Source organism: Podarcis gaigeae (genome assembly GCF_964106915.1).
Source record: "Podarcis gaigeae genome assembly, chromosome: 10".
Classification (NCBI taxonomy): domain Eukaryota; kingdom Metazoa; phylum Chordata; class Lepidosauria; order Squamata; family Lacertidae; genus Podarcis; species Podarcis gaigeae.
The window spans coordinates 31,252,516-31,271,314 of NC_139686.1; the positions used below are offsets into that span (position 1 = coordinate 31,252,516).

General features: G+C 43.4%; 1 long non-coding RNA gene across 1 annotated transcript; it reads right to left on the reverse strand.

The window, feature by feature from the left end:
• Window positions 1-1,532: 1,532 nt before the first annotated feature.
• On the reverse strand, window positions 1,533-12,298 carry LOC310825766. The gene is made up of 3 exons (XR_014555525.1): window positions 8,424-12,298; window positions 3,131-5,575; window positions 1,533-2,517 (listed from the first exon to the last, which is right to left on the reverse strand). It is a non-coding gene; the product is annotated as an uncharacterized lncRNA (long non-coding RNA).
• Between the last annotated feature and the right edge of the window lie 6,501 nt (window positions 12,299-18,799).

Sequence of the window (18,799 nt, forward strand, 5' to 3'; positions counted from 1 at the left end):
CGAGCTTTCCCTGGAAGCAGCCCGGCTTGCTGCAACTACAGCCAATATCTGTGGAGCGCAATAAAGCTGAACAGGGTTGCTTCTCCTGAGAAAGAAAAGCAAGTGCCACGCACTGCACTTCTTAAAATGTGTGTGGGCAAAGTCACATCCTGAGTAATCCCGCCTGAAGCACTTAACACTCCTAATGTTTATGGAAACCACCTATTTCACAAATGGTCTCCCGCAGCCTTTTGTTGAAAATCTTGAAACAAAAGGCAAAAAATTAATCTGTTCCTATATACTAGAACTGCCTTAAAAGGAGAGTGGGGATGGGACCTTTTGTGGGAATTAAAACTTCACATGCCGTGAAGAATCTATCGACTATCTCCAAAGCGCCACTAATCAATAGTAAGTTAATCTTCTTAAGCACCAGAAAGGGTTGCTTAAAAGAGTACTAAAAGCTTTCCCTAGAGCTTAAGTACTGAAGTTAGATGCCAATCATGCAAGTCAAATTACATGCTATGCAGATGAAAAGAGAACATTAAATTGCCTACTGGAGCTAGTCATGCCACAAGTCACTCACTGCTTCCTTAGCAATGAAGTCAGTTTCCAGTAGGGTAAGAACAGGGGTCAGCAAACTTTCAGCAGGGGTCCGGTCCACTGTCCCTCAAGACCTTGGGGGGGGGGGCAGACTATATTTTGAAGGGGGGAATGAACAAATTCCTATGCCCCACAAATAACCCAGAGATGCATTTTAAATAAAAGGACACATTCTACTCATGTAAAAACATGCTGATTCCTGAACCGTCCGTGGGCCGGATTTAGAAGGCGATTGGGCCCACTCCAGCTCCAGCTCCCAGGCCTTAGTTTGCCTACCCATGCGTAAGAAGATGTGGCAAACATGAACAAAGAGACAAAATAATTTGCCACTTGGTAGAGTAGAGTTTGCACAACATGATACCTAGACTGCCCCCCCCCCTTGCCAGATACCTGCCTCTTGTCCTCTGAATGCTGATGGGCAGTAGGAGTTTTGTGGTAGTGTTTGGCATTAAGATAGCAACTATTGACCATAAATATTCTCGGGTTTTGGATATGGAGGTAGAAGAAAGACAAAAGATTCAAACCTGGCTATCTTCGTGCAACTTGAGCTAAATATGGCTTTTAATTGACAAAGTGTAGAAATCTTTGGGACTCGGAAGTCTGTGGGGATGATAAGCAGTGCTATGCCTCAAAAAACTAGAATTAATAAAAATTATTCATTAAAAAAACTGGTGGTATCCAAGGTTCGTCAAACGCTTGAGTGGATACATTGAAATCATTGGAATTATGTCCATTGATTTTGATGACCTGCAAATCATCCACAAGAACTGGGTTAGACTGTCTCCTTCCCGACAACAGAGTGCTAAATGTTTCCAAAGGGACCTTTGGGGAAATAGGGCTATCTTGGGTCAGATTAAAAAATGTTTTTTTCAAAGAATTAAAGGTGGTTTGAAAGATAGATTGCTTCATGTTGTGTGTGTGTATACGCACGCACGCACGCGCACACACACACACTATCCTCCTTTTGACTCTGCTTAAATGGGTTTTGCAGGATTTTATATTGGTTACAAAAAACCTGCTTGATAAGAGGCAACAATGGAATCAATGAAATATCTGTCTTTCTTGGAAACAATTTCTCCAACCGCTTCCAGCTTTTAAACTATTGTCTTTCTCCAACCTTGGAAATCAGTCTCTATTTTCCACTTTCTTTCATCTGACATTTGGTTGTAATGAGACACCATGGTGATACATTTCAGCTCTTCACAGTTGTCCCCTTGCAACTGAAGGAGCTGTCTTCTACATCAACCCCAGTCATACCACTGGCCCTTCCTCCAAACCAAATAGTTTTATTTAAATTGTGTTTATATATTTGATCTATTTATATGCTGGCTTTAAGAGTCAAACCCTGTTAAGGTGGCTTCTGTTAAATAATACAAATACAATATCATCAAAAAATTACAGACATTTAATAAGCCGGTAGCAATAAACATCCAGCCACCCGCCCCCCCCTCACACATATATAGCCAAAATCAACTGCAGCAAGAAAAAATAAATTCAAGGAAAGGCCAGTGTGAGCAGGTAAGTTTTTAACCCTTTCCTAAAGTCCTGAAATGTTGTGGTCTGAAGGAACCCAGATGGTAAAGAGCTATGGTGACAATACAGAGAATGCCCTTTTATACTCATCAGTTTAATTGCTCTGGGTGTCAGGCAGGTGAGAATGACTTAAAGGTGTGGGCAGGCTCAAATGGGAGCAAGGAATAATAAGAGTTTCATTAAAATTTAATTGTGTGATGAGAAAATGTATTCCAGAGGATGTGCTTCAGAAATTTTGTATTCTGGAAAGAGGTCCAGTTGCCTATTATCTGTGTGCAACATGGTTCATGTTTTTTGTTTTGCATCTCACCTGTCAAATCTCTTTTTTGGTGGATATACATCTCCCCTGCCCCATTTTTGCTGTTTCCCAGTTATTCCGATACTATGCGGTGTCCCTCCATGAGTCTGTTGGGAGACTTCCATGTAGTATTTAAGAGTTTGTACCTCACATCTTGGAAAGTTTAGTGCTTTATTATTTTCATGCCTTCCTAAAATTGGAATGATTTTTTTTAAAAAAAAATTCTGCCTCGTTGGGAGATGAGAGAGAGAGACAGTTCTAAGTAGTGGTTGTTTGAATAAAAAAAACTGCATCTGAACTACCTTCTGCATAAGGGGGAGTGACACGGAAAGAGCTAAGATTGGTGGAAGTGAGTGGGCAGCTGGAAGTAGCAAGGCTTTAGTGTAAAAGTACTGGCAGTACTCCAGGCATTGCAATAGGTGACCTTATGTACGATTTACCTGGGATACACTTGGAGTTACAATGCTGGAGGCGACACTGATTTTCTGGTTTTGAACTTTGCTTTGGGAGAGGAGAGCACAGTCAGCAAGACTGACCTGAAAGCAGCTTCCCTCACCAGTGGGGCCAGTGAAGTTCAGGGTTACTGAACAACTTCCATCCCTTCTGATTTTGAGGGAAGGGGTTTAGATTTCGTTCTCTGCTCTGCTTTGACCCTCTCTGTTCTCTATTCACTTTTCTAGCCCTTGCGTCCAACTGAGCTTCTTAGTCTGAACAACTTACCAAGTAACCATGCAATCTCTCTCTCTCCTTGTCTCATGTTTTCAACCATATATTACTTCTGGCCATTATGAACCTTGGCTGCTTGCCCCAGCATTGGGCTCTTCACATGAGGCCTTGTTAGAACCTGGCCAAGGTCTGAAACTGGGGCAAAGGAGTCCAGGGAAATCAGGGGAGGGAGGACTCATCATCCCTTTCAGCATGCAGGTCCCCCCACATTTATACATGTGCCCTCATCACGTTCATCTTACCCCTTGTCCAGTCTTCTAATTTGGTTAAGAAACGTTCGGCTTTTCTAATGATTCGCCACCAGATGGCGCTGTTGCAGCATAGCAAGTGCCGTGACCTTGTCCCTTTAAAAATAAATAACCCTCCCGATGGGATTGCACAAGAAACTAAAGGTTATTGATATGAAATGAAAGAGAGAGAGAGAAGCATACTGTTTTGACACTAATCCAGCCAAAGCTTTGCAACCAGCTGTCTTGGAATGGTTTTTATTTTCTTTAACTGAAAGGCAGTAAAAAAAATGATTGTAAATAAATACGGTAAACCTCCCATTAGCAAACAATCACACTTTCTTTCCTTTTATATGCCAGTTGAACCAGCATGATGGATGATCAGGCTAGAGTCTTAAGACTCTACATTCTGGTCCACTTCTTCTCGAGTTTGTTTAGTATGGATGACTGAGCAGTTTCAAGGATAATGAATTATAGAAAAAAGTCTTTGTGCCACAAGTGAAAAGGATTGCAACCCCAGGGACTGCCAGTCTGGATAAGAAGGATCTAGGCTTGTCAAAACCAATCTGAATGGGGAGCAAAAAAATTTTTTTCCAGAGAGATATGTAGCGGCAAACATGGGCGTAGCCAGGATTTTTGTTGGGGGGTAGGCCTTTTGTTGGGGGGACAGAACTTAAGTTAGCTATGTGTTTTCATTTATTTTTATTGATGGGGGGCAGCTGCCCCCCTCTCCCCCCCCCGGCTACGCCCATGGCGACAACTGCAAACTGCATTGGCAAAGGATCTACTTCCCTGCCCAAAAGGAGATTATTCTTCACTCTCCCATGCAGAAAGTGTTCTTCATTTAGCCCAAATTATATAAATGAGTGTTTTGACAGATAGTACTAAGTCACAGAAGCTTAAGTGCTCTTTTCTCCTGTATTGTGTGTTCATTTAAAGTGCAGTGAAAGGGACCTTTATCCAATTTATCACGCAAGTGCTCTTGTAGTCCTATAAAAAGAAGGAAAATCGTTCCAAGGCTATCCCTTTCCTCTGCAGCAGAGATGGGCAACCTGTGGTTTGCCATATGTTGGTGCTGGTTTATGATTGATTTAAAGAAAAGAATGCCAGATTCCTAGATCCAAACACGGGGTAGAATACTTTCTGGAAAGAGAGAGCCTCAGCAGAGATTTAAAAATGCAAAACACGCAGCAAAGTGAAGCATGGAAATATAGGCTCTTAGACATTTTAAATATCTCATTCTAAGTTGTTTACGGCGACTTTCCCTTTCTACCCTCTTAGAATTGAATAGATTACACAGTTTGGTAAGTTTAAAATAAGTGTACTTACAAAATCATCAACAGTCATATTCATGTGTTTTTCCATACAGCAGTAAAGAAAGCCAGGTTACAAAATAATGGTAAAAGTTTCTGAACATGCAGTCAGGACTTGGAGCAATCCGCTCACACATCCTGCCTAGTTGGATTCATATGGTGGAAGAGAATGAACAGCAGAAAGAAGGCAAACAAAATAAAATAAAATAACTTTCCTAACTGCCTTTACCTTTACCTATACCTTAACTTTTACCTAACCTTGTGGCATTTTAAAAATTCAATACAAACTAAAAGATGAGGATTAGACCCACAGTCTTGGGATGGTACTTAATTTAGCTTTGTTACTGGAGGCCCTCATGATGTGCTTTGCAGTGTCTTTTCACCACCTGGTGTTGCCATGCCAGCCATGGCCTTCTTGGACAGAGACAGCTTAGCCACAGTGATCCAGCTCTGGTCATTTCCAGATGAGATCACTGCAACATGTTTGGTGTGTAGATTACACACCTGCATTACCTGTGTATATACAATATGTGTGAATATGATGCAGACTTCTCAAACTTCATTTGGTTTGGAATATTATCATTATATATATTTATTAAATTCCTATCCTGCCCTGCCTCCCAAAGGAACCCAAAGTGGAAAACAACAGAAGTAGTAAAACAAAAGAATTAAAAATTACAGTGGTACCTCTGGTTACGAATTTAATTCGTTCCAGAAATCTGTTCTTAAACTGAAACAGTTCTTATCCTGAGGCGCGTTTTCGCTAACGGGGCCTTCCACTGTGCGTGCCTCCAGCACATAATTTCCGTTCGCATCCGGGGGCAAAGTTCACAACCAGGAGCAGCTACCTTTGGGTTAGCGGAGCTCGTAACCTGAAGCATTCATAACCAGAGGTACCACTATAAATAAAAGCACGTCATACAGTCACCAACTGGCTGCCTGTTTCCAAGCATAATTGCAAGTGCTGATACTTGCTGTTTAATGATCTATGGGGCTTTAGGTCTGGTTGCCTATAGAGCTGCCTTTTCTCACATCTACCAGCTGATGTGTTAAGATCTTTGTAAACAGCTCTTCTCCAGGTGTCTCTGCTACCTGAGTTGCATCAGGGGACATGGGAGTGGTGACCTGTTCAACTGTAACAACTCTACTTTCCCCAGGAAGCTTAGCCTGACACTCTGTGTCTTTTGGTGCTTCATGAACCCTTCTTATTTTCCTTAGACGTTTAAAAATACTGTATTGTGTTTGATCAACCTCTTGTGGTTGCTGCATTAATTCAATGCTGCTGCTGTTAACGTTGTTGTGTTTTTAGTGTGTGTGCTTCCTTTTTATAGTAAGATTGTTTTCAAAATGTTGTAACAGCTGCCTGGGATTATTTTGTGCTGAAGGTGTAGGATATAAATACAAATAAATAATGAAAATGTCTGCCTGCCATTAGCTACCAACCCTAAAATCTGGTATCCTCTCAAAACCTCAGTCAGTTTTGTACCACGAACTCCATTGGCCACTGCCCCTTAAGTGTGTACCTGACATTTTGAGTCATTAACTCTAAAAAAGCAAGTATTAACTACTTGGCTGTGGCCACGTGCTTTAAATGTATTGTGTGAATGGATCCAAAGGTGTGACTTCCCCATGTGAACCTGATTTTTAAATTATTTTTATACCTTGATTTATGTTTAAATGCCATTAATCTCGTAGATCTAAGGTGCTTTGCATTCCAGGGTCATGGCTGCTACTATGTGATTTTAACATTGTTTTGTTGAGCTTTCAACCAATCAGCTGAGGCTGTAAGCTAAACTGCTAATGAATGTAACTGAAGTACCTTTACTGGACAGCGCTTCCAACCGTGAGGGACCGATTTTATAGCAAGGAAATGGAAACTGTTAACAATGCAACATCAGACTGCATCTGAAATGGAGCTGGGTTAGGACTGAGGAGCAATTCTCATTGATTGTGCTACTTAAGCAGCGGTCATCAACATTTTTGGAATTTTGAGAGAATGTTGAACCCACCAGGCACAAAATGGCTGCCACAAGGCGCCATGGCTTGATGCAAAATGGCTGTCATGAGGGCATGGCTTGAAACAAAACTGGGAATACTCTTATTCCTATGTAGCAAAGCATCAGCTAACTGATTGGTTGACTTGGGAAATGAAGGTTTCAATTCCCACTCAGTGATGAAGTTTGCTGGGCAATTTTCAGCCAGCCATTCTCTCAGCCCAACCTATGAGGATATAATGACATGCAGGAAGGACCATGTGTAGCACCTTGAGCTGCATGGAGGATATTATTATTATTATTAGTAGTAGTAGTATTAGTATTAGTATTAGTATTATTAGTATTATTATTACAATAAAAAATAAATATGCCCTTCTGGGCAGAAAAGAAATGAGATAAGCCTTAAGGCAAGTGGGGATAGCATCCCCTTTGCCTCTTCCTCCCCAACACTTGATCAAAATACAAGAAACAAAGGGAAGCCAGCCCTCTCCCCTCTTCTTTCCACCCCATCAAAATATCCTCCCGAGCGAGGAAAAGAAGGAAGGTAGAGCCATCCCTGCTTCACTCCCCACCCCATGCCATCCAGGGCAAGAAAATGGGGGGGGAGCACCCTCACTATGTACAGTGGTACCTTGGGTTACAAACACCTTGGGTTACAAACACTTCGGGTTATAGACTCCTCTAACTCGGAAGTAGTGCTTCGGGTTAAGAACTTTACCTCAGGATGAGAACAGAAATCGTGTGGTGGCAGTGGGAGGCCACATTAGCTAAAGTGGTACCTCAGGTTAAGAACGGTTTCAGGTTAAGAACGGAGCTCCAGAACGAATTAAGTTTGTAACCAGAGGTACCACTGTATTTCCCTCTCCACAAATGAAAATGATATCCAGTGCTAGAAAAACGAGGAAAGTAAACCAAAAGGCCAGCGGGAAACCAATCATGCCACTTCTCTGTCCCCCAGAGGAGAGAAGGAGTTCACTGCCCTACCAACTGGAGTGGAAAGGGAGGCCCTTTCTACTCCCAAAACTGCTTGGCATGCAGAGCAACACCTATAGTTTCCCAGAGCGTCACTGGATGCCCCAAATCTCTTTCATTTTTCACAGAAATACAGTAAATTAATATATACTGTAGTTCTATTTATGAAGCGTCCCCCTCCCCTAAAACATTCCTCCCTTGGGAATTAAGTGAAATTAATATTTATGCCTAAAACAGCACCCAGCACAGTGGCAGGATGTTCTGAACTTTTGTCAAAATTTCTGCTTCAGACATTAGGCTGTTTGATTGCTCTAGACCACTTTTGGTGTTTAGGAGGCATCTCTGATGACAACGAAAAGTCCCCTGCCCTCTTCTGCACCTGGTTGATCTGCAGACAGGAGCTAGAGCTATTTGCCTTGGTGCTGGTTGATTCAGCAGCAGCCAGCCCAGGGAGTGGAGTGGATGAGCAGGGCTTTAGAGAGAAAGCTGGTCACATGTAGCCTCTTTAAGCAGGCATTCTCTTGCTCCTGACCATCTGTCTCTCCCTCTCTGTTCAGCTGATGGGGCGATTCTAGGGGTGTTAGATTCCCTATTCACTATGGCGCAGTTTCCACCAACATCCTGCTCTGGTTGCCCTGGGTGGGAATGGCAGTGGAGTGACCTTTCTAATATTACTACGAGAGAGAGGGGACTGCCAGTACTGCGGGGAATGGGGATTAAGGAGACACACCAAAGTCAGGAAAGGGGGATGGGTGGTGGCTGAAATGAGGAGGTGTACAACCTTTGGTGTTTGAGGAAAGATCTTCCCCAGCAGAGATAAGTGAGAGCTCAGGCGACCATACTTGCTGCTAGGATGATGAGGCACCTCCAGAGTCTGACCTGGACGTCAGAATCTCCAGGTTTACCTCAGCTTTTTAGTGTTGCTGGTTGTCTAATGAAGTTACAGTGAAGGAATTCTTGTACTCCTTTCAACAAAACTTTGCAATATCTTATTCCTCTGCTTGGCACTATGAGAAGAGCTAGAGGAGAAGGGGGGTGGCGGCAAGAGATGAGCTATAAAAATAGCTTTGTCCGATGGCTGCGGCTGTTCCACTCACTGCCTGTAATCCACCCTGTGGCATCCTGGCTCCCATGTGCACTGTGTGTTACATAATGGGAGACACTCGGGCATCACTTCAGCTTCAGAAAAGGGAAAGGGAAAGAGTGACGTGACATTTACACCGCTTGCGCTTCCCAATATGTTCCTCCAGCTGGGCTTTCCAAAGCATGTCAATGCTGAGCTGCTTTCAGAGGAGTTGATAGGCACCCAGAGAGCGTGAAAATAAAGCATTTCCACTTTGCACCAGAGGGCAGTGGCGGTTGACGTGGGTAGGGGTAGTAGAATGCCTTGCTCGAGAATGAATATAATTTGAGGGAGCAGGAAGAGAGTCAAAGAAAAAGAAAAAGCTCTAAGGTGTCCTGTTAGGAGTATTTGCTGTGGAAAGATTAAGCCATTGGCAAGTGTCCAGGGACTAGATTGCTTTGAATGAACAAGCCATTTTATAGTCTATAAAATATAGTACTAACTGCCACATGCTCAAAATAGGTTTCAGTGTTTGGAAAGGGAGGGCTTAGTTGGAATAATACATGGGGATTTGCTCGTGTGGGGAGGTTTGCATGCACCCCCAAAGGACTTAGGGCTGTGTACATACCATACATTTAAAGCACATGACTTCCCCCTTAGGTACCAGAGAACTGTGGTTTGTTGAGGGTGCTGTGAATTATAGCTCTGTAAGGAGTATAGTTCCTAGGATTCCCGGAGTGTGTGTTTTAGATGTGTGGTGTAAAATTGGGCCTTTCCTGGGTTAGAACAACTGGCCAGTGACCTGCAGAGAGTCCTGTCTTACACACTCACTCAGACATGCACACACAAATACACACACTCTCACAGTCCAAGCCTTCTGTCTCCTCACATTTTGCCATATGGTTTTCAGCTGAGTGGAGTACCAAAAAATAAAAAATAAAAAATACTGCTTCTCAGCTTCACTTTTGGCTGCTGTTGCCTCCCAATGTCAAGCAGCACAAACTTCTGAGAGGCTTCCTGCCAGGAATACGCAGCTGCAGCAAAAGGGGTTCCCTCTTCTGTGTTTCTCTCCTGAAGGTTTTTGAGCCACTCGTCCTAATTCATCCTTTGAAGAAGGATCTGGAACTGGTAAGTGCTGAGTAAAAAACAGGCCAGTAAGGAAGCTCCAGAAGTCTATATGGGGTGGAGAGATGGGGTTGAGTCCAGAAACTCTCCAACCATGGATCATGGAATATTTGGTCAATTAATATATAGAAGAACAGTTCCAGAGTAGTATGAAAAGGGCAATTGGTGAGCACTCCAATATTCACAGTAGGGCAATTCCTTTATTAGGAACAACCCAAATGACCTGCTAAACACTAGCCTCTTCCCATGCAGTTGCAACTAATGTTTTGTTGGCAAAAGGTAATCCAGTTTGGGTTGCACGTAAATGTCTACGGCCAGACTTTCTTGGGCCTGCAGTGATGAATCATTTTATTTTAAAATTTAATATGCATGTGTTTGAACAGCATCTGTGGAATCAGACCCACAAGCATACTATACAAGGAGAAACAGCAGGGCTCTGTCGATGGCAATCAAAGCACCAAATGCTGAGTGTTTACTTTGTCCTGGCTGCCTTGTCTGAGATCAACAGTGACTGTAGATTTCCTCATTGTTCCATTGGAATAATATATATCGATTAGTCAACAGAAGTGAGTCCAGTGTGCATATAGTTCAAGTGGTTTTGTTCATTTCATTTAAATCCTCTGGTAGTGTTGGGTGGGAAGCGAAAACACAATTTGCAAGTAGGCCAGTCTTGGTTGCAGTCTTTTTATCCCAGAGTTGATCATTTACATTAGTGGGGAGGTGAAGACAGCTTTTTCAGGGCTGGGGCCACCTTTAGGCCACACATACCTAATGGGGCCCACTTTTTAATAGCTTAATATATATTTGTATGTGGTTGTGTTGTTTTTGCAACCTGTGTAGTTCAAGCTGTGACCCAGTAGTGGGTTCCAAACCTGCAGCAATTACCTAACGATGTTAGGTAATTGGGTTGGAGTTGCAGCCCTAGCTTCTGAAATAGGTAAGAGGAGCCTATGGCATTCCAGTTGTTGGACTGCATCCCTGTCCATTGGCCATGCTGGCTGTGGAAGATGGGGAGCTGCAGAGTCTGACAACATCTGGAGGGTCGTAATTTTCCCGCCTCTGTTCTAGAAGGATTAAAGGATGAGGACTGGTGACTCTATAAGAATGTTTCAGCCCTTCTAAAGTAAATATTATTTAGTGATATAGTTAAATTACCCTGGCGTAGTGCTTTACAGGAACCTTTGCTCTGCTCTATTCTCATTGGTTATGACAAGGAGAGACTCACATGACTGGAGAAACTTTCCTGAGCAAGTTGGATTATGAGCAGCTACTTAAGTTTTCTTATGTTTAAATATTGCTTTACAGAAACAGCTGCCTCTGAGAGGACTATGATGAGGCCCCAGAGAAGGGAAGTGGGGGGTGATGTAGGATGGTTTGTCCCTCCTGAATATTGTTGCCTCGTTGGATTTATAAATAACATTCTCAATACCTTGGTTGCTAATTGTTTGTTAAGTATTTCCAGAAAGAATGAAGCAATTTCCAAGAACTATCATCATTGGCAAGGGAGATAGTTTGCTATGGAAGCCTTTTCTCCTTCCATATGCCAGTTGTTCTCTACATTTCCAGTAATTTTTATTAATTGTCCAGGATCATCTCTCTATGCCTAAGAAGAAAAATAGGCATTTACAATCTTAAGTAGTGCCATGGATATGAAATGAGGTGCTCCTCATAGGTAGTTTCAAATGCTTGGGAACAGTGACCCCAATCAGCAACTGTGCATGGCAGAAAGGCTGCAGTTACTGGAATGTCTCCAGGAAAGAAGGGTAGTAAGATATGGCGTTGGGGTGTCAAATGCAACAGTCAACCTGGCAATTCCCCATTAATTCAGCAGTGAGGTTGCCAGCCTCTTTTTCCAGCAAGGTTTTTCAGCCTTTATCAGATGCATTAAAGGCATAAATTCAACATTTCAGCCTTTTCCTAGTATGGAGATACAGTATTAGGAAATCTCCTCCTCCTCCTTTTTCCTCCAGGTTAATGTTTTATTATTAATTCAATAAATATGTTAAGAGCCAGTGGCTTAAAAACTTCAGCACATAACAAAGATACCAACAAGTCTCAATATCTGTAGACCCACCTGTCCTCCAGTTATCTGTTCCCTCTCCATGCTCCAGTAACAACACGATTGAAGTTATGCACAAGCCACCCTATGCTGTGCTATTCAAGAGAAACCAACGTGAGAATAAAAGCAAGCTAAAATAAAGGGGTTGGAAGTAAAAAGAAGCTCTATTTTCATTAACTATTCCTCAAATGTTTAAGGATAGACTGACATGTACAGTGGTACCTCGGGTTAAGTGCTTAATTCGTTCTGGAGGTCCGTTCTTAACCTGAAACTGTTCTTAATCTGAGGTACCACTTTAGCTAATGGGGCCTCCCGCTGCTGCTGTGTCGCCAGAACACGATTTCTGTTCTCATCGTCAAGCAAAGTTCTTAACCTGAGGTACTATTTCTGGGTTAGCGGAGTCTGTAACCTGAAGCGACTGTAACCTGAAGTGTATGTAACCTGAGGTACCACTGTATTACTAAAGCTTAGCAGACTGCTGTTTTTGATAGGTCTCCCATTCTTTTACCGCTTGGCGCTCTCTGCCTCTAGGGTGGGGGGAGATCAGAAGAAAAGCTGAGCAGCTCTGCCACCCCAGAAGCATCCCTTACCTGGATTGCTTCTCCAGCAGTGGTGAGAGTAATGGGGCAAGTGGAGCACCAGTGGGGGCACCGCCTCTTGTGTTTCCGCTGCCTGAGGCTGCTGCTTCACCTTGCCTCATGGGTGGGCTGGCTCTGGTTTCAAATGTGATTTAAAGGTGTAGTGTGAATGCAGCGTGTTTCATACATGTTTTACTTCCTAGGCGGCAGTCTGTGCTAGCTGTGGCTTTGTTGTGGTCCTTGGATGACCCAGTAAGATGGGTCTATCCAGATTTCCAAGAAGGCTGAGCTGCCTCTCTGGACAGGGATCAAGTAAGGGTAGAAACACAAAACAGATGACATGCAGGGAATGAGTTCTTTCAAGTATGTGCTGGGCACAATCCTGTTATGAGCTCTTCCAAACTACTTTTTCTTTTGCATGATCTGTTACAGATAATCTCACGATGGCTCTTTCAGACTGCATCTGGTGAACTATTGCTGCTTAGTACTCTAGATTTTTTTTTCTTCCTTACCTGCCCCGCCTTGTTCACAAAACTTGCACCTCAGTTAGGATACTCCTGTAACATCAATAGTAGTTGTATAGAAGAGGACATTTTGGCAGGAGACAGCTTTCATCTAGGGTTGGGGGCAGGAGGAAAGGGTGAATTTGATGGCATTTATTCCAACTTTGGACCTGGTCACATTTGCATCATTAGTTACAAACCTTTCTATTGCCTTTCCCCATCCACAAACCCACCCACCTAAATAGTAACAATCTCGAAGTGCCTTTGATTGACTGCTCCTCTTACTGTGCAATCTTAGGCGTGCTTACCTTAGAACCAAAGGCCCTCTTGGAGCCAGAAAGATGGACATTGAATTGCACCCTTAATGTAAAACAAGTGTATTTCTTATTCCCTTGATGAATTGTATGTTTTTTGGCATCCTGGCTAGCTAATGTTTCAAACTGGAAAAGAGAAAACAGCATCTCTTCTATGTGGCAAAAGTATTTTCACTTGGGAATCCACGGGCTGTTTTTAATTTGAACACATTGTCTTGCTTCTATTACATGAAACACTTCTGCTGAGGAATTGCCTTTATTCAGTATGTGTGACCCTCTTAAAAAGCTTTTGAATGGTCTTTTTTTGGGGTGGGCAGAAGAGCAGGTGGGGGAAGAGGCAGAAGAAGTAAATTGGCTGCTAAATCTTCACCTCTGTAAGCCAACATGACCTTTCAGTTGGCCAAGTGTGCAGAATAGAGGTCACAGGACTCAGCCAATATTTGGGCAAAATGACACCAGTCAAATCTGATCCATTGGGCAGGTATGTATTCTAAAGATTCAAACCGTGGCCACGAAATATATCTCTGTTGAGAAGACGACAGGTGAAGGGTTAACTTGCAGCAGCAGCCACATGCAGCAAAGGGCTCTCCTCTCTCTGCCTGCCAGCTCCTGGAGACTAGCAGAGAGTTAAGGAGCTGGGAGTCTGACGTCAAAAGGGCCAGAATAGAAGACTCTATTTATAGGGCTGTTCCAAAGGGAATGGGAGACGCACAGACAGAGATTGTTCACTGGCTTGTGCTTGCAGGGTTGTTTTCTCTGTTCTTAACAGTGCAGGCAGCTGCCCCACTAGCTGGCACAGCTGCCTTGTTGGGAGGGAAATGGGCTCTCTCCACTGGCCACATTTGGTCTGTATGTCCTCCCCATTCCTTTCCTACACAACCTCATAGAATGGTTACACATTCTCCTAATATAATTCATTTAGTGTCCAAATGCAGTACTGGTACTTTCAGTATATGATAAATCTCTTTCAGTGAATAATTCCTAGCATTTTATCCTGTGACCTACAAGTCTTTAACCCTTTTCCCAAATGCATGGGGGCTGGCAGTGGTGAATGAAAGGTACTCTGTTTAGAATCCGAGGTGTTCCTTACATGTTCTGAGGCTGTGATCTGGTACTGAAAACAGATACTTGCAGGTAAATCCATCCCGTCTTGACTCATGTCAATATTTGCTCATATTCCCAGGAAAGAGTTGCAAATTCTTTTGGGAACTTAAATTACCTGATTGAATGTTGTTGCCATGTTATCTGTTTCCTTGTCTCCATGGGAAAGGATTGCTAAAAAAGAAAAGAAAAAATAGGGGCGGAGGAGCCCTCAGGCATAACATCTGTGCAACCAGTCCTCTCTCCAGGTTATAAGATTTATGCAAAAGCAAAACACAGAGTCCTGTGCCCTGTGATACCACTGTTGCCATTTACTTCCAAGCTTTCAGTCCTATCGTGGAGGATGGCACAACTGCAAAATGCCCTAGCTTGAACACAATGCTCCTTTGATATTTTTTCCCACAAAGTTCCAATCCTAAATATATATTTACTTCTCTAATCTAGGAATAATCACTGTGCTACTTTCAGTCTCTCCTCTGCAGCATTTTGAGTATGCATAATCATTGCGGAGTTCTGTTGTTGCATTCCCTTTTGTGCTTTTTGGCAATGGAACAAAGAAGTCTTTCTTCTCTCCTAGTTATCTGACGTATGAAGCAGAAATGTGTGTTGTGATCTTCATTTCCACCTAGAGATTGTAGTATCTTTTAACTGGAACATAGCATATCTAGCCTTTACACACACACAAACACACACACACACACACGGGAGCTTATAATCTCTGCAGCAATCTGTAATACCAGCATCTGGGGCTGGATTTGGGGCACATGCAGCAGCATTTGTGATGTCAGTCTAATTTGTGAATGAGCGTAAAATGGTTGCAAAACCATGAATCCTATAGGCACCCTTGTCAATCAGTCATGGTTGATGGCAGCTCCCTTTACTTCCTGCAGTACAGTCATTACACATTACAAAACTCAAACTGACACCAAAACCAGCATCCCTCTAGTTTTTGGCTGAGCCAGGGTCCAATGTCATCACAATGTGCGAATACCCACCTCATTGTGTAGATCACATCATTGGATGGTGGGGACAGGAAATGCACATTGTAATGAAGCCCATCCAGGTTGGCCAATGGGCAGGGATGATGGATGTTGCAGTCCAACATTTGAAGGAACACAGGTTCCCCACCCCTTCCTCAAGGACTAACAAATTTATAAAGACATTATGCCAAGCAATTCTTCGTTAGCTTTCCTGCAAAACATGCCTATCCTCCTGAAAGAATGAGGAGTACACAGTAAATCAGAGACAAAGCTCAGAGGTAATCAGAAAAATATATAAGAGATCGATTCTTCTATATGCTCCCTAAAATTCACAAGGAAAGCTTCCCTTTGCTTTACCTGTTGTGTCAAAGTCAGGATCTGTTTGGGCGCTATTTTGGAGCCTTTCTTGATTCCTTTCTACAAGACTTTGTGCAGCAGAGCCCATCGTTTATTTAAGATACAAAACATTTTATCAAGGGAGTGGATTGTATGCTTCCGCTTACATACTGATCTAAACACTGCTGCTGCATGCGTTTGGCATTGTGATGTGATGGCAACAGCAAGCTGAGACAGATTCCTGTGGGTTGTTCATCCTCTGCCTCCTGCATAAGAGAGGTAGAAATGTGACTTTCCTTGGAACTCTGGAGACACATATTGTAGATGGCAGTCAGAAGCCACATGCACACCACATATTTGTAGCGATATTATGCCACTTTAAACAGTCATGGCTTCCTGCAAACAAAGAATCCTGGGAAGTACAGTTTGTTAAGGATGCAAAGAGTCATCAGAAGAGCCACATTACCCCCACAGAGCTACATTCCCTGGGAAGGGATGGACTGATTGTGCTGTAGGGAATTGTGATGCTGAAAGACTACATGGCAGCTGTCGAGACGCATCATTCCAATCATTAACCAAAAGAATTGGAACAACCCAGCAGCTTCTATCCCATTTGTGGTTGCATTTGCTGAGCACAAGTTAAACGTAATAGTATTGCTTGCCGGGATATAAAACACTTCTTCTACTCATGATTTATGGATTTAAGTTTTAAATATTAACACAACATAAATAGGCCAAATAGCTTTTATCTTCATTGACTCAAAGGCTCTTCTTTAAACGAACATAAAATCCTTCCTTTTGTAGATAAAGATGCCCATCTGTATTGCTCATGAATCAAGTCTCATTTACTTTGAAAAACTTAAATCACACTTGCCATGCTGGGAGGACAGTAACAAGCAATGATACTTTTTTCTGGAGTCAGATACAGAAACATGAAGGTTGAATTGAACTTTGCTTATTAGCTCTTGTTTTGTCTCTCCTGCCGCACACTTCCCATTCTGTCACTTGTTGATCTCCTGGGGCGGGGGGCAAAGCTTGGCCTTTTAAAATTAACGGTTATATCCCACCATTCCTCCAAGGAGCTCAAGGCAGAAGACATGATTTCTCTTACCTGTCCCCCCCCCAGTCAATTTTAGCCTTGCAACCACTCTGTGCTGTAGGTCAGGCTGAGAGACCACCAGCCCTAGTGTTTCACGGCCAAGTAAGGATTTGAACCTAGTTCAGCACCAGTGGACTCTCCTAGTCCTAGTCCAGCATCATAACCATTACACCACAAGAAAAGCCCACTGGGCCAGAGCAGTGTCCCACCTAGTTCTGCACTGTGTTCTCAGTGTGGCCAACCAGATATCTATGGGCAGCCTGCAAGTGGGTTCTGAGTGCAGCTCCTGCGGTTTCCAGCAACCGGGTATTCAGAAACATACCGCCTCTGGCAGTGGAAGTAGAGCATAGTCATCAGGGTTAGTGGCCACTGGTGGCCAGCTTTATTCTCCATAAGTGTGTCTCTTCAAGAACCATCCACGTTGGTGGCCATCAATTGCCTCTTGTGGGAGCAAACACACCAGCTCTTGCTAAAAACAGGGGGCTTTATGGAAGCAGTTCTTAATGAGAACATTACTCTTTGGACATGAGTACCCCATCCTCATGGAACGCGGGTGGCGCCGTGGGTTAAACCACAGAGCCTAGGGCCTGCCGATCAGAAGGTCAGCAGTTTGAATCCCTGCGACAGGGTGAGCTCCCCTTGCTTGGTCCCTGCTCCTGCAAACCTAGCAGTTCAAAAGCATGTCAAAGTGCAAGTAGATAAATAGGTACCGCTCTGGCAGGAAGGTAAACGCCATTTCCGTGTGCTGCTCTGGTTTGCCAGAAGCGGCTTAGTCATGCTGGCCACATGACCTGTACGCTGGCTCCCTTGGTCAATAAAGTGAGATGAGCGCTGCAATCCCAGAGTCGTCCACGACTGGACTTAATGGTCAGGGGTCCCTTTACCTTTACCTTTACCCCATCCTCACAATGCTGGGATAAAGAAAAATAGAACCTTGCTGCAACTGTGTTACATCAGTGACATAATTTCACATGGTTCCTAAAGCTAAAGTAGAGCAAGCCATCTCAGCAAAGGAACACATTGGCCTGCTTTTCAAATATGCTGATCCTTTCAAAGGCAATGAGCCCTGCAAGTGACTCTGTGCATTTGCAAATAATAATCAGCAATTTTTTAAACATGCAATTGCCCCTGAACCTACAGCTCAGTGTTTTTGCCTTATTTACAGCCCAGGTTTTGTTCTCACTGGGAATGACTGCAATATTAATTAATGCTAGCCATTCTTTACGGAAGTCAATGAAGTTAAAGGAGAGAGAAAAACTAGACGAAATTGTTTCTGATAAGCACAAAAGGTTGTCTAAGGTGACCACACTGTGAGGTCAGCACAGCAGAGGTGGGGAGGAGCAGGAGGCCTGGAAGCGTAACTCCTCCAGCGAATTAGTGGAGGCGTCAGGGTGAACGAGACTCATTCAGCTTAAGTTGGAGGGCAGCCAGAAAAGCAGAGGTAAGAGCACAGACAGGCACTTAAGGTTTTAAGGCTGCCTATCCTTGGCCCAGGCCTTTCCTACTTGCCTGTGTTTTTGTTGGCAGACTTAACATCCCCAAACGCAAACCTGCATTGTAGGGTATAGAATTATCACACTCCTGAGCAAGAAACATAATGTATAGTGGGGAAGAGGAAGGATGTTATGGAACTTAACTTGTTAACTGTTCATTTATACAAGAGTCATGAAATGTGTGCATTAGCCTGAACAATAACCCTTGAAGGTGGGGCCTGATTCAGAGGGACCATGTGTATTCTGCCACTCATCCAGCCTATGACATGCCATGGCATTCAGGAAAGACAAAACTAACCTAGATGTGCCAGGAGACCAGCTCTGCCATAGGGAAAGGGAAAAGGAACATTAGATCAGCATCCCAGCATGTAGACTGAATTGGTTGGGGGTCTTGCACACCTAGGAAGCCTGCTTTCCCCCCTCAGTTAATTGTTCTGCCTTTACCCACTCCATACTTCCAACAAGTCCAGCCAGCAAAGTTGGCATTGGTACATTTTGAATTGGAG